Genomic DNA, 14,802 nt, shown 5'->3' on the forward strand with positions numbered 1-14,802 from the left:
CCTTCCTTAAACATCAGCCCAGTTCACACGGTGACAACAAACAATGGGGGAAATTATCCTTTTTTATTTCTGCAGTTTAATGCATTTGAAAACTTCAAACTTACCGCATTTGCACAAAATGAAAACAAAAACACGTATTGCTCCATTGACTGCAGGCATTGCTGTTCAGGCAGTCCCTCTGTGACATATCAAGTGACAGACCATCATAGCCAGCTGGTTTTACCCTTTTACACACTGTCTTATATAGGACTTGGCAAATTGGTCAACAGAGACTTGTTGAGTCTTTGCAAACAGAGACAGAGAGAATTGAGCATTTGGGTTTGAGTTCTGCAAAAACATCTGTGAAAACAGATGAGTGATAAGAGTGTGTGAGAGCTGATGGATGATGGATGTCCCTCTATACCAGTGATACTCAACTTACAGCCCCCCAACTATTTTCCAATTCATAATAACAATTAAGTGATTCACGCTGGGAATTGATTTTGTTCTTTTTATTTCTCTACTTTTATTATACATTACAAACGTATACATACAAGGTGCCAGAGTTAATAAAACAGCATCAAAATAGTTCATTTATCAAAAAAAATGACCAGTGGACTACCCCCCTCACCTCCTGACAGAGGTCCAAGCCCCTAATTTCCTAAAATCCTCAAAACATCCAAAATCAAAGAAATGTCCAAGAATCCTATGAACTACCTAAAATCTCAGAAAAATCCTAAAACCTCAGAAATGTTCTAGAATCCTAAAAACGTCCTAAAATCGTAAAAGTGTCCCAAAACCCTAGAAACATCCAAAAATCTTAGAAATGTCCTAAAATCCTAAAAACGTATTAAAATCGTAGAAACGTCCTTAAATCCTCGAATCTTAGAAATGTCGGAAAATCCTAGAACATCCAGAAACATCTAGAAACGTCCCAAAATCTTAGGAACATGTATGGCGCTGCTGCGATTGGCCCTTGGCCTCATGTCATTTTGCAAAAGTGGCCCCCAAGCAAAGCAAGTATCCTTGCTATATATCTTTGTTTCTCAACACTGCTGTGGGGAAAAAGCTCACAGTAATGTCACCACAGACTAGATTATGTAAGTTGGCACAAAGCAGTTGGGAATCAAAGTCATGTTTATCTGTGTCAAACTGCCATGGCTGTGCAAATACTCGCAAACTGCTTGTCTGTTTACATTGACATGGACGATACCTGTTTGATCTCCCTTTGAAATATGGCCACTGTGAGGTGTAGCCTTCGTTTATTCAGTGTGCATTTCGGTCAGCAGTCATTTTAACTGGGCCTGGCTCTTATCATTTGTGCAAATTCAGAGGTATATGTTCAAAATAATTGAATTTTAAGCAGAATGATGATACAGCCTGAGTTCATTACACTGTATCTTTAAAATTTGCTGTTGCAAGTGCAAGAGAAGCTGTGGAGTAGCTTTTTTTCCTCAAATGGTGAATTGAAGCTTTATATCCGAGGGCTATTGTGTTTGATTCTTGCCAGACTGTAATTTTCCCATTCGGCGTCTCAGTGGTCTGTGTGTCACAACAGGTTTACCGAGACCTACTTCAGCCTGTTGGTATTGAGCAAGACAGAAAACAGAAAACTGATGCATGCTTTGATAAGACATACTCACAGTCTGTGTGTCAGGCTCTGAGCAGTACAGCACATGCTTTTTTTTTGTATCTCATTAATAACAGCATGCATCATTGTGTGACCATTTTTGTGTTGGGAAATAACAAAAAGTTGACGGCCTCTGTGCAAAATCCGGCCTGTGCAGAGCAGCTGAAGCAGGGAGTGGCTCTTGTCATGCTTGCGAAATTCTGCCTCTCTTTACCTGCTTTTTCTTCGGACTGTGTAAAGACCCCAAACAAAGAGACAGACACTGTATTGTTGTGGAGCAGAAGTGAGCGCTGTGCTGTTGTGGTAAGTGTTATCATTCACCTGAACGCCTCGTGTCAGCGTTGGGGTGGCGTCGCATTGGTCCTGCAGGGATCTTGTTACACTGGCTACAGGGGATTTGGAGGGTGGAGGAGTGTGCTGTGGATGAGGTTACCTGCTGCAGAGACTTGTCTTGTTCTACACTGGAACATCAACCTGTCACTCTTTTTTTTCCTTCAAAGGAAGTGTGAAACCGTAGATCAAGTTTCAATTCTTGAATCGCTATCATTACCAGAAAGCTATAGAAACGAGTGTGAATCACAGTGTTGTTTTTGCAGGATCCCCACAGGTCCTTGAAGTCCTTAAAAGTTTAAAGTCCTTTAAAGGCATAAACACACATAGGTCATTGAAAGTGTTGAATTTATTTTGTGCAAGAATAGAAATTTAAATTCTTTTGGATATTGTCTATTTCAAAACGGATTCAAAGCCCTTCTCTCTTTTTAAGTGTTGTCAGAGCTTCTGTAAAGCGGCTAGTGTGCATTTGAGGGAATTGGGTTTAGAAAGTCTTCGAAAAGTCCTTGAATTTGATGTTAAATAATATGCGTGTACTCGGGTTGGGGGAAAAATTGATACAGCAAAGTATTGCGATATTTTACATGTCAATAATGTATCGATACATCACACAATTTCTAAATTAAATTGTCGAATATTTGCTTTCGTTAACATTCTAAAACATCCTTTTCAGTTCCAGCAAAGGGCCAAATAAAACATTTGTTTCTGGTGACAAAGCAGGCCTGCATCTTTGGATTGCATGGAGATCAACATTGGTGAAATTAGCCTTGTGAAGTCACAGCCGCAGCCAATAGCAAAGAAGCATGTGTAATTGACCCCACCTGTAACTGCGTCTCACCAGCTGGTATTGTAAGATAGTGGCCATGAAAAAAACAAACTAAACTACATAAGAGATGCGGCCGGCTGGCAGTGTGTCGGAGATAGGCATCACATCCCACGCTGCCCATATTCAGCATGAATATTGCTCTGGCAGGAGACGGTCAATTGTGGGCTGTCGCTCATGTGTGGTCGTGCCCTAAAGCTTAAGGTTTAGTTTCATTTGGGCTTTTATTCTTAAGGTTATGTTGCGATTTTGCCAACCATTTGTTGTGAAGGTGTAAGTTTGAGATTTGTTTTGGTGTGTTGGGTGTGCTTTAGCTAAAATGTAATTGAAGGGATGTGAAAATTTGTAAAATTAGGGTGGTATATTACATTTAAATGGGTAATTTAAGGGTTTTAATAAGGCTCTAGTCTAGAGGGAAAGGTTGAAAATAAGTAGCGTGCACTTGTGCAGCCAGATTGCTTAAGTCTAGTTTAAAATGAGCAAAGATTTACTTTAGTTCCTTTTTTTTTTTGGATTGGCGATGTGATGCTTGGATTGCTCTCCTACATCATATTTAGAAGACTCCCTCTTGTCTGTTTATTGAAACTTCTCCTATATTATTCTCCTCTGCACCTGCAAAGAGCAAGTGAAAGAGACAAAGATTTTTTTGTGTGTATTATTCAGGGTTCCCACTGTCATGGAAAACCAGGAATAGTAATGGAATTTCACAATCTGATTTTCCAGGCCTGGAAAAGTCATGGAATTAGTAAAATTCATTGAAAGTTTTGAAAAAGTAATGGGAATTTGTTTTGTGTAATGGAATGAACTGTCACAGTACTCTTGTGGTACTCTGTAACCTTCCATGCAGTGTAACAAACAAAACCAACTATAAGAGATCAGAAAATGTTGCTGTTCAGATTTTATACAATAATTGACATTTGGAGTAAAGTTTACCGTACAGTCCTGTTCATGTTATTGGTTTCGGATGGTCATTAAATTTTATTATAAGTCCTTGAAAAGTCATGGAAAAGTTTTCAAATTTTGTCCATGGAAGTGTTTATTATACTTATTTTTGTGGTGTGTGTTTGTGATCATATTAAAAACACCCAGGAATCAGTAGCCCTCATTTAAAGCTCTACAAAAGCTATCAAGATGATTTTAGGGAAACATTTATTCATTGTAGTAGATTTTGTTTCACAAGGTGTGCAAGATATCAGTATTTTAATTGAGCATTTTGAGTCTTAAGCTTCAACTACAGGTGTTAATTAACAGCTAAATAGCATGCTGCAGCTGAGCTGCAAAACCTGGCTGCAAAAAGTTAAACACAAGATCCACCCACTCAACCCTATCTCTCCCTTTTCTCCAGTCTGACGAATCCTGTCGTCGCAGCTCTCAGTAGGGTTTGATGTCGGCTGAACAGCCAAGAAGTTCTGCAGTGCAAATATTTATATAAAGCAGAAGGGATGTGACAATGAGAGCAATGGGAACTCCACTGGGAAGAGTGCTAGGGGGTTACCCTCAGGCTAATCTCCACTAAGACATATTTATAAACCTAGCTAGCAGTTAGAGTGGACCGCTTCCAGCTTCATCACCGAGACGCTAACTGTATTTGGTCAGCCAAGGCCCACTTCAATGACGTCTTTAACCAGTGTAATATTTGCATGGCACATCAACATATGGTTATACTCCAGACTTTCATTTGATTTGCACACACATAATAGTTTCCATGTGTAGGGGCAGCACAAGGCTTCTCTCCATACTACATTTCACTTTGTTTTAGCTCAGTGCCAGAGCAGAATTTCATCTGACACCACCATCAACTGAAAATAAAGCCTCAGAATAAAATAGTGTTTTGAATCTATGATCAAAACAAGTGAGTTTATGGGCAACCTTTTCTGTGCATGTCAGCCAGGGATTTATTGCCTTTTGTGGCCATATGAGTGACAGATGTTGACATGAAAGATCCCTTAGCAAAACACGCACAAACAAATGTATCTTTGTAACCCACATGTAGGGATATAATCAAAGCATTGTGTTTAAACACAGCAACATTTTAATGCAAATTATAAAGGGGGTGCACAGGTTGAATTTATCCTGAAGGTCCAAGTTTGCAAAGAATATTTAAACATTACTGCCCACATGCAGCTCATTCTTAGAGTTTTACTGCCAATGAGCTGTATGCTCAGCCTGTGTGTTACATTATGATTTGAAACATGTTTCTGCCATAGGAAGGCGTCCTGTGGATCCTTAAAAAGTACAAGGCATTGAATCCATTCATCAAAAAACAAGGCCTTAATTGTTAGGGGTTTGGGTCTGTGCAGTTTTGGTACCCAGATTTTGTTGTGGAGTGAGTACTCTTCTACTCTCTAATGGTAGCTGCGGAGATACAGGCAGCAGCATGGACGACGAGAGCAGAGGGGCCCTCTTCTTAAAAGTGGTTAAGTAAGTCAGTTCAGCTCGAAGCAACTTTATATGAAACTGTCTCTGGCTTTTGTTTGATATCTAGTGTCGAAAACAATGTTGCACATTTACAACCCGTCGTTAACTCATTTAACTTGTTTACAACATAACGTGAATGCCACTGTCACACTGACCATCCCACGGAGTCCGGTCAAACTTTAAAACTTTGTATGGAAAACTAAATGAATCAACAAATATTAAAATTGGACAGCCAAATCCAATGCGACTGGCATAATTCTGAGTCGGGTACAGCTCTGCATTTCATACTGATATTTACAGTAAAGGCTAATGGCCCCAATGGCCTCAGTCCTGCTTACCAATTCCGTTTTTTACAGAGTTTAGCTGGCATTAAATGGTTAATACCACTACTGTTAATACTTCATCTCTCCGCCATTACCCATCCCCCTGAAAGACAGAAGACCCCCTTAACCCCTCCACCCCCTGCTCAGTGGCATTCCAGCTGGCCAGATGGTGTCTGCTCGGCACGGTGGACAGCAGAGAGCAGAGCAGAGAGAAACCCCACCAGCAGGATTCACCGGATGAGACATTTCACCCCACTGATCCTCCACCACCCCACCCTCATGTCGCCGTCTCTCTGTTCAGTCTTGTTTGTATCTTACAGCCGGCCATTCTGGGGGATGAAGTCCATGTTGATAAGCGGAAAAATCGCATTAGATGGTTTCTAAGGAGAGACGGTGCTGTAGTATAAGAAGTCGCTCATTTCTGTGTTTGGTTCAGAATGTTTAGAAGAATGGCTGCAAGCGTTTTGACTTTTAGAAGTAATACCACAGACACAGCATGTATGTAAACTAGAATACATGCATGGTATCATGTGTGGAATAATTATTGTCATGCATTTTAATTCAGGAGTTAGTAAGATAAATGCTTCTGGTAAACACAAGAGGAGGAAAGAAACATGAAAGAAAAGATCACTTCTACTCAAACGTAACGGCCGGAGATTTAAAAACAGCTTAAATCGAGTATCAATTTGCACATTTTTCACTCTTTCCATCAACGTTGGTAAATTTTATGCCCTGAAAGTGTTGCTGGAGTGAAGCAATGCTTTCCGTATGGCAGAGTGCAGCAAAGGGTAGCAATCGGTGTGAGAGTAGGTGCTTTTAACTGTAGCTACTACAGTACATCTGTCCCATAAAGAAAACTGTGTGGGTGTTTGTTTCTGGCCCACATTAACCCACTGAAAGGAATCCAAGTGTGTGTTGTGTGTGTGCGCGAGTGTGCATGCACACGATCCCCTAGCTAGATAAAGCCCTATAAACCCCACCCTTCCCACTCCACGCTCCAGCTTCCATGATTGCAGCCTTGTTGCAGAGCTAGTGTGTATTTTTGTCGGCCTGTTTTTGTGTGTGTGAGTTTGCTTGTTTGCTTTCCCATACGTCACTTTTAATGGCTCCTTTGAATGCGGCAAACAGAAAGCCGGAAGCTCTGGGACAAAGAGGTAGCATGTAAAAAAAAAAAAGAAGAGGAAAACACACAGATGTTCTTCTGTTTAAAACTTCATAGCTTTACTGAGTTTGACAGACGTGTGCCGTTGTCCCTCTTGACAAAGATTCCAAGAAAAACAGCACACTTTTTTTTTTTGCCTGGTGACAATGACGGCTCCGCCTCGAGCAGGTCGGTACAGTTTTTACAGTGTCAGTTACTCAGGCAAAGCAGACTGCAGGCATGAGTACGCAGGGGGTTGTTATGTCAACTGCCTCTCGGGTGACTGGCTGCAGTCAGCAGGACTTCTGGTAAAAGGGATTTGAGGGAGTTTGTGTCTGTGTGAGAAAGAGGGTAGAGAGGGGAGGGAGGGATGGATTAGTCTCAGGCCCTGTTTTGCCCCCATCCTCCTCCTCCTCCTCCTCCTCCTCCTCCTCCTGTAGCAGCAGTGGCAGATCTTGTCCTCCCTCCACCCACTAGACTGGGGCCCCTGGCACCCTGGAGACACATGCCCTACAAAGCCATCACATCCACCCCCACAAAAGCCCATTCTTGCCTCAATCCTTTCCATCTTCTTTTCCTCTCCGCAGTTCTCCTCATTCTCTTCTTGTAGCCACCATCCTTTTCATCCTCCTCCACCCTCTTCTTCCTCTATCATTTCATCTTCTTCTCCCCCCTCTCCTATTTTCCTTGCAGCTCAAAGCCAGGGGAGAGTTGAGTCATGTGCATGATGGGCTTTAGCCGTGTTAGATAAACACACCCCTCCTGTCAGAATCATTCTTTGGAGCTCTCTATCAGCGGAGGCCTGTTTCAACAGCACAAAGTGTTGTGAGCCTCCACAGTTGCAATTAAAACTTCACTCTGCCAGTGGTTGCAGGCAGTGCACTTAAACCACCTTAAGAGCTGAATGATTGCTTTTTAATGAGGGACACATTGGCTACTCAGTATGTGGTTGATTGTTGTATGAGGGTGGCTTAAAAAAGTACGACACACCCTGGACCCGCCCCCTCCCCGGCTGGTTTCTAATGGGCTTGTTTGATTTAATAGATTGGTTTGAAGCCAATACTTTATGTTCAAGATTGGAGTTATTGGATTAGGGACTGGTGACCTGTATTCAGTGGGCACGTGACCTGATTGTAGTCATATGCAACCATGCACACAAACATGCAACAAACTGTACACTGTACAAATCATGGGATGCGTGCCTTTTCACACTTATTGCAGTATTTAGATGTTCAGTTAATAGTAGTCTGTTCAGTTCAATGTAATTTATGATAGCATATATGACATACCATTACTGTAGTTTATATATGTGGCAATAACACTCACATATATAATAATAGTGGAGGTATGACTAATAATAATTGCAGTAGTAGTTGGTGTAGAGTAGGACAGCATCAGTGCAGCCATGACACAGGCGCAGCCACAGGCAGGATCACAGCATCAGCACAACTGTTACCTTTTCTGAATGCATATTGAATAGTGTAAAGATAAGATTAGATTTTTTATTGTGGCTTTTTTTCACACTGCAACATTGGCTACGGTTACATGCACACCAATATTCCCCTATTATTAACGCCCAAATGTGACAGTATTCAAAATTTAATGCGGGTCAATTTAAAAGCATATTCTATTTAGATATTACAAATCAGGGCGTTTTCAAAATTTGGGATTTTCCAATCAAGACGTGGGATATGCTGGTATTATTGAGGTTTTAGGAGCATTCTTTGCACATGTATACTACCAATTCAGTATATTTGTTTCAACTGGGGTTTTCACCGCAGTTTGAGAAAGCACGGCCTCTCATCTATGGTTGGCAGTTTGCAAAGCTGTGGGGTAGAGATGCATTCAAAAGAAATCCCACATTTCTGAGTGGAATGAGAAAACTTTTTTTCAAATGAGAAATGAGAAATTAGTTTTTAAGAAGGTGAAGGATGGAAAGAGACTCCAACAAGTCTGCCACTGGTACTAAACTGTGAAAAAATCCTACTAAGCCAAATGAAAAGCAGCTCCAGCTGTTCTACTTCTTCATATTTTGACCTTATAAAGGACATGTTAGGACACATTAATCAGAGTACGCATGTCTGCATGTAAATGGGAGTTTTGGTCAGACATGTAAAACAACTTGGTAGGAATACTGTCTTTTTTTAAATAAGGGCAAGAAACAGGCTATTTTGTGCATGTTAACATACTCGGTGGCTAGTATTTGAAAAGTCGGGGAAACGCATTGCGTGACCAAACCTCAAAACAAGTAAACAATAACTTTGAAAGTCACTCTGATTTCCTCTGCATTGAAGATACTTCCATCTTTTGTTTTGGTCCCAGTGCATAGCTGGAAATTCCCCAGAGCTGCACCATGTGAAGAACTTTTTGTAAAAATGGACTGCCAGGCAGTTTTTGCCTGCTGTCTTGGCAGTCCATGAACTGGCACCTGGTTTTCTCAGTGGAGCATAGTTTCCATTCTCCACCCTCTTCCCTCAGGAAGAATGTGTGTCAGGAGCTGGCTGTGTCTTTAAATGCCTTCCCTCTTTCTGTATAGCGAAGGAAAGGCTTTCTGATGTTTGCAGTAGCTTTATGTGGATTCCTGAAGGTTTACAGTGCCAACATGTTGTCTCAACACAAAGCGGTGGTGCTGAACGGCTAACTTACTGTCTTTTTCAAGTGTGAGTGAAGAAGTGTACATTTTCAACATGACTGTGAAAATTCGATCAGTTTCAGGTGTAAATATCTGTCATGTTAACAAAGAGTTTCATGGTAAGATAAGAAAAGACCATGTGGTGATTCCAGTAAAGCTCAACTGACACAGTGACACATAAAAGACCTTTAATGTTTGCTAATCACAGCGTGCATGCACATTGGTTGGATTTGGAGCCAATGATGTGACCATGTTATCACTTTGTCTATTCAAGCATCACTTTGGGTGTTACTCACTTACATAGAAAGCCCCTGATTTTTTTTATACAGTAAAAATCCCCTACTTTTTCCCATGCAAATCCACTGTTTATAAGTAGGGTGTTGCCTGCATTCCTGCTCTGTCCTCCTGTGTGGACATGTGAATTTTGAAAAGATACACAGGTTGGTGGGCTACAGGTCAGCTTTGCCTCTGAGGCAGCTTTCTGTCTGGCCCTTGTCTTGGAATGAATCAGTGAGTTAATGTGTATCTGTGCTCCCTGCAGATCTTTGTGTTGCTTCACTCATGAACTATGACATAATGGTATTTGACTGGATTTTCTTTAGGTGCTTTAGTTAACTCATCTTTATCACAGTTTTATACTAAATTAAAATCGCCTACTGAAAATTCTCCTCATATTGTAAATCACCTTTAAACTGTTTTTGCAACTCCTGCATTTGTGGTGTATTGCATTTGTCAATAGGGCTAGAACAGCTATTATGTAATCTGAAGTAAGCTGGAGGTCTTTGCAGAAAAGTAAATATTTAAAAACTAGGCCATCAAGAAGTACTTAGACTTATAAGAGGAAATGATGACACTAAATTTGATACTGCGAAGTGGATGTCTGGCAGTTGAACCCATTTAGAGTTTTCTCACTGCGCTCACTCATTCCGTCTTTCAAGAGAGTTTTGGACATTTTCCAGGTTTATGAGTTACATTTCCTGATTAATCGAGCATTTATGAAGGAGGATATGGGGCACAGTCAGGAAGTGACACACTTGGACTTTGTTGAGACAGATCTTCCTCTTGTCGCCACTAACTACTCCCAGTGGGCCACAAAAGGTCAGAGAAAACTCAAATGACTTAAAACAGAGGACTCTGTTTGTTTACATGCCCTAGAGGAGCAGAAATAATATTGCCAGCATGAATTAGCAGGTTGGACTGGTATAACTACATACTGAGGGAGACAGACACACTGACGTCAGAGATATTTTACTTACATTTTGTCCATCAACAAACCCTTCAGCTGTGGTAAGTGTGACACTGAGTGCAGTAAAGTCATTTTCCTCTCCACCTATCGTCATGTACTGAATCAATATTAGCACATTAGATTTGATGCAGAGCCCCCACATTGAGCTTTATTCCTGCATGTCTCTACCTGCTCTGTCTCTACTTGCCTGTATTTCGTAAGAAATACCCATAAATAGGTAAAGACACCTTGGGGTGTTTTAGCAGTGTAAAACACCTACCAAAACAAATATTCCCGGGTGAGTTCACATTTGCTGATAGGGGTGCTGATTTTTCATGTATGACTCACATCTGTGTTTTCAGTCCCCCCTGTTGCTTAAAATAACATGAGTAGCTTCCAAACAAAGCAGCCTCGATGTTCTGGGTCTCCACGGACAAGCTTTAGCGTACTGTTTAGCACTCCTTTTATAGGTAGTGACCTAGGTGAATTATGTAAGCACAGTCCTGAAATCAACATCCAAACTCAGGATCATTTTGCCTTCATAAGGCAATCCACAGAGTTTTGAGTGAAAATCAGTTTAAAACCCCTAGATAAGCCTAGTTAAAGGGATATTTGCAGATTTTCAGCCAACTTTGTATCATAACAATGAAGGTACTATGTGCAAATAAACGGTAAACAACCAGTTTGCCAACGCACAAATCTCCCTGCTCATCTCCCAGCTCAAATGGCACCATACGGCAGATTAGAGCTGTTGCCTAAACTACAGATTGTACTTTCCCCCAAAGAGGAAAGAAGTGAATTGAGTGAGAGCCCCCCTTTAAAACATTAGCCAAATGGTAAGACATCATCATTCATTTTCCATAACCACTTATCCTCTAAGTGTGACTATGACAGGGCAGCGTGTCAACCACTGCACCACAGTGCCGCCCAAATAAACCCCAAAAAACCCCAAACTTGGTAGCACTGATCAAATATATACCAAGACTCGATTGTCTTGCCTATTTGTACATAAAATATCTCCATAAACCTATTTTAGTGCTCTGTGGCTGTGATTTGAGAATATGAGAACAGGAAGTGGATGCCATACTGTTTCCTATATTTTAAAAACAGTGGCTGAAAATAAGATCAACCAATAAAATTTAGCACTGCTGATCAAGTATGAACCAAGATTCTGTTGCTACCTTGCCTATTTCTCAACGACAGTGTTTTCAGAAACATATTTTAGTGCGCTGTTTAACTGTAATTAGAGAGCGCTTGTCACCACCCAGCTGCCATAATGTCTAAATGGACTTTCGTCACTCAGCAGTGGGAGTGTTTATTGGTCTAGTGCAGTGCTGATAGTTGGAGGTTTTCTACCTCTTAGCAAGAGTGAACGCCACCGTCCTTTTCTTCTGTTTTCTCTGGACTTAGAGCACGAATGTGACAAGCATAGATAGCCTAGTGTTGTTAAATTTAAAAAAAAAAAAAAAAAAAAAAACATCTTTACAGCAGTGAAGTACTTCTTTAAAGATTTCTGCATTAGGTTTTGAGCTTCAGGAAGCATCATAATTTACAGCTGCATCAACTTTAGATATGTTTTGGCATTTTTCAGCATCTATATTGCATGGACTTCACAACCAAAACAGCCCTTATCTTGAAACGTGAATCTTTTATAACAGAAATGTAATTCAAATCCAGTAACATCCCTATTGAGCTGTGGAGCTCTTGAAGGCTTGAGGCTGGCCAATAGTGGATTTACCGCTACCAATTGATTATACCTGCATATAGACCTTTTGGTTTTCATATTATGCAGTAAATTCCTTTTAAAAAGCTTTAGCCACATCTGATCCTCATTACATTCCTAAAATATGTTCTAGTTTCTGTTCTGGCTAAATTTCATTGGCTATGGATACTTGTCACTGGACTACCTGCAATAGAAGCACTTGACGTAAATTTTGCAAACAGATGGTGAATTTATTTCTGCATAATGCAAAGCATACTGTGCATTTCCCAGAGTGTAGGTGTGGACATCTCTGGGTTTACAGCAAAGAGCAGACAGCATGTAATCGTCCACCGGAGTTACAGTTTATGGTTAGACTAAATTTAAGTCCACCCAGGGGAGGTACTGTTTAGCCAAGAACTGTTATGTTAGGTAGAGGAGGGATAATAGAGGTCAAGGTGAAGCCTGACACAGAGACACACATCCCCCAACACTTATTTCCTGTGTAATATTTCAAAGACATATTTTTCAAGGGGACCAGAGTCCCGATTCTGGGTTGATTTTATAGCCCCAGCAGGTGGTCGAGGGTCAGGGGGGGTGCACTTGAAATTGGTTCAAGCTTATCATCATTCCAGAAAAGGCAGCTCATTTATTCCACCTTATGACCAGCCTCACCTTTCTATTCCCTCTTCCCTTGACCCATTCTTCACTTTCCCTCCCCCTTCACTCATTGCTAACATTGTCCAGACATCGTATTTTTCATTTATATTTTCCCCATATCCCTGTTCCTGGCCATAACTCTGAGAACCAGTGTGCCCTGCAATTTGAGGGATACCAGGGGGCTACTTTAAACTCCTGCCCCTCTCTAACATAAATATACCTCATTTTATCTTTTCTGTTCTCCTCGGACAGAAGTCCCAAAGCATCATGAGTGCACTTGCAGTGTGAGAAATACTCTGTGGAAAAGCCACTGTGCTTGGTTTGGAGCAATCAGAAACTGTGCACACATAATTTTTTTTATTGCTGTTGTCAGCTGCTGATGCATTTAAGTGAGTGCAGTTTTCAGACTCTGCATCTGAGTCATATGTGTGGTTTTCTGCTCTCTGAATACTTAATGGAACAAAATGAGCTCAACCCACCCTCCTGATTTTGTACCTCCTAAACTTAATTTGAAAAGTCAGAAGTAATTAAAGAATGGACTTTTTTTATTGTGCTGGATGTGGAAAGGAGATGTTAAAGGGATTATCTTTTTCAAGGAAGCCAAAGCCTGTTCCAGCATGCATTGGTTCGGAGGCTGTGTACACTGTGGATTAATTATAAACCTATCACAGTGCTAACACAGACAAGTCAGCAAACTTCCCCTTTGGTTCCTTTGTGTGTGTGCATGTGTGCATGTGCGTGTATCTGTGTGTGATTCTGTGTCCCCTATCTGAATTCAGGGGTCTTAATGGGTTTTTTTGATGAGTTAATTTGATCAGAACGATGGATAAGAGGAGCAGCTGCTGCAGAGGCGAGGGAAAAACAAACCTTCATACACAGTGCAGTAAACAGTTAAGCTTCACTTTTACTGTGCCCAGTGTTCTGCTGCTCCATGTGTGCCCAGAGTGTGCTCTGTGCTCAGAGAGTGTGGCTCAATGAATAAGTGAAAGGTATGAATATTCCAACAGCTCTCCTAATGAACAGTTCAGCTTCAAACAAATATGTTGTGACAGCTATTAATACCATGGTGGGCTGCCACAAATGAATACGGGGAAACCCTGCTTTAAAAAAAATGTAACTTATGTCCTCATGTGACCACCGCGATCAAACTGGTCCGATCCGACCCTTTCTGAATGACTTTATAATTGGGTTGAGAGGGGTGGTGTAAACCTTAGATAATTTGTTCAATAAAAAAATATAAGCGCCTAATAACTATGTAAACGCAAAATCCGGTTGTCTCTGTGTGATAGGAATCAATGTATTCTTTGCGCATGTGGTGGTAACATTAGGTAAAGTAGTGCACAGTGCACGACATGCAACAACAGTTTTTTCTACGAACCTCTCTCTGCTGATTTTGACAGCAAATGGCTCATTTATTCAAAAAATATTTGCCACTCTGCTAGTGCTACATTTGTATAAGTGTTCCTCAGTTTTGAAACAGCAGCCTTATATTACGTCAAAGCCTGCAATGTGGAGTTGCTGGCAATAACAGTCGTCTATCGCTGTAGTAGCAGTAGCCTGTATATGAGACTTTAGGGAACATTGGTAAATTTTGCCATCTATCGATAGTCATACAAGGCATTTAGAGGACATCTGTAATTTGTAGTTACAGAAGATAACCTGATATACACTAAGGTTGCTTACTACAAAATTAAAATTTTAGTAACTTCTTTTTGTTTTTTACTTCATGTATTGCATGAATTGAATTTTCATATTAAGTTTTTTAAAATAAGCTTTTTTGGTAGCTCAAACTCCTCAGCGTCCTATCAAATAAAGGCAAAAAGCCCCAAAATATAATGAAAAATTTCAAGGAATGTAAATGCACATTTTTATCAAATCCATTTATTTAGTATTTGTGCAAAACAGTTAACTTTGAATCTCTTATCAGAATAATTTCAGTTGG

General features: G+C 40.6%; 1 protein-coding gene across 2 annotated transcripts in view; it reads left to right on the top strand.

Moving 5' to 3' along the window:
* svild (supervillin d) overlaps positions 1 to 14,802 on the top strand; it is a 60,744-nt gene that overhangs the window by 590 nt on the left and 45,352 nt on the right. Inside the window, exon 1 of one of the 2 annotated variants that reach the window (XM_042507584.1) lies at positions 1,859 to 1,912. The exons of the other annotated variant lie outside the window; for it this stretch is intronic. The gene's annotated coding sequence lies outside the window, so the exon portion shown is untranslated. Of the gene's footprint in view, positions 1 to 1,858; positions 1,913 to 14,802 lie in introns of those variants that run through there. 2 annotated transcript variants of the gene reach the window in all.

The sequence above is a fragment of the Plectropomus leopardus genome, chromosome 19 (genome assembly GCF_008729295.1).
Source record: "Plectropomus leopardus isolate mb chromosome 19, YSFRI_Pleo_2.0, whole genome shotgun sequence".
Lineage (NCBI taxonomy): Eukaryota > Metazoa > Chordata > Actinopteri > Perciformes > Serranidae > Plectropomus > Plectropomus leopardus.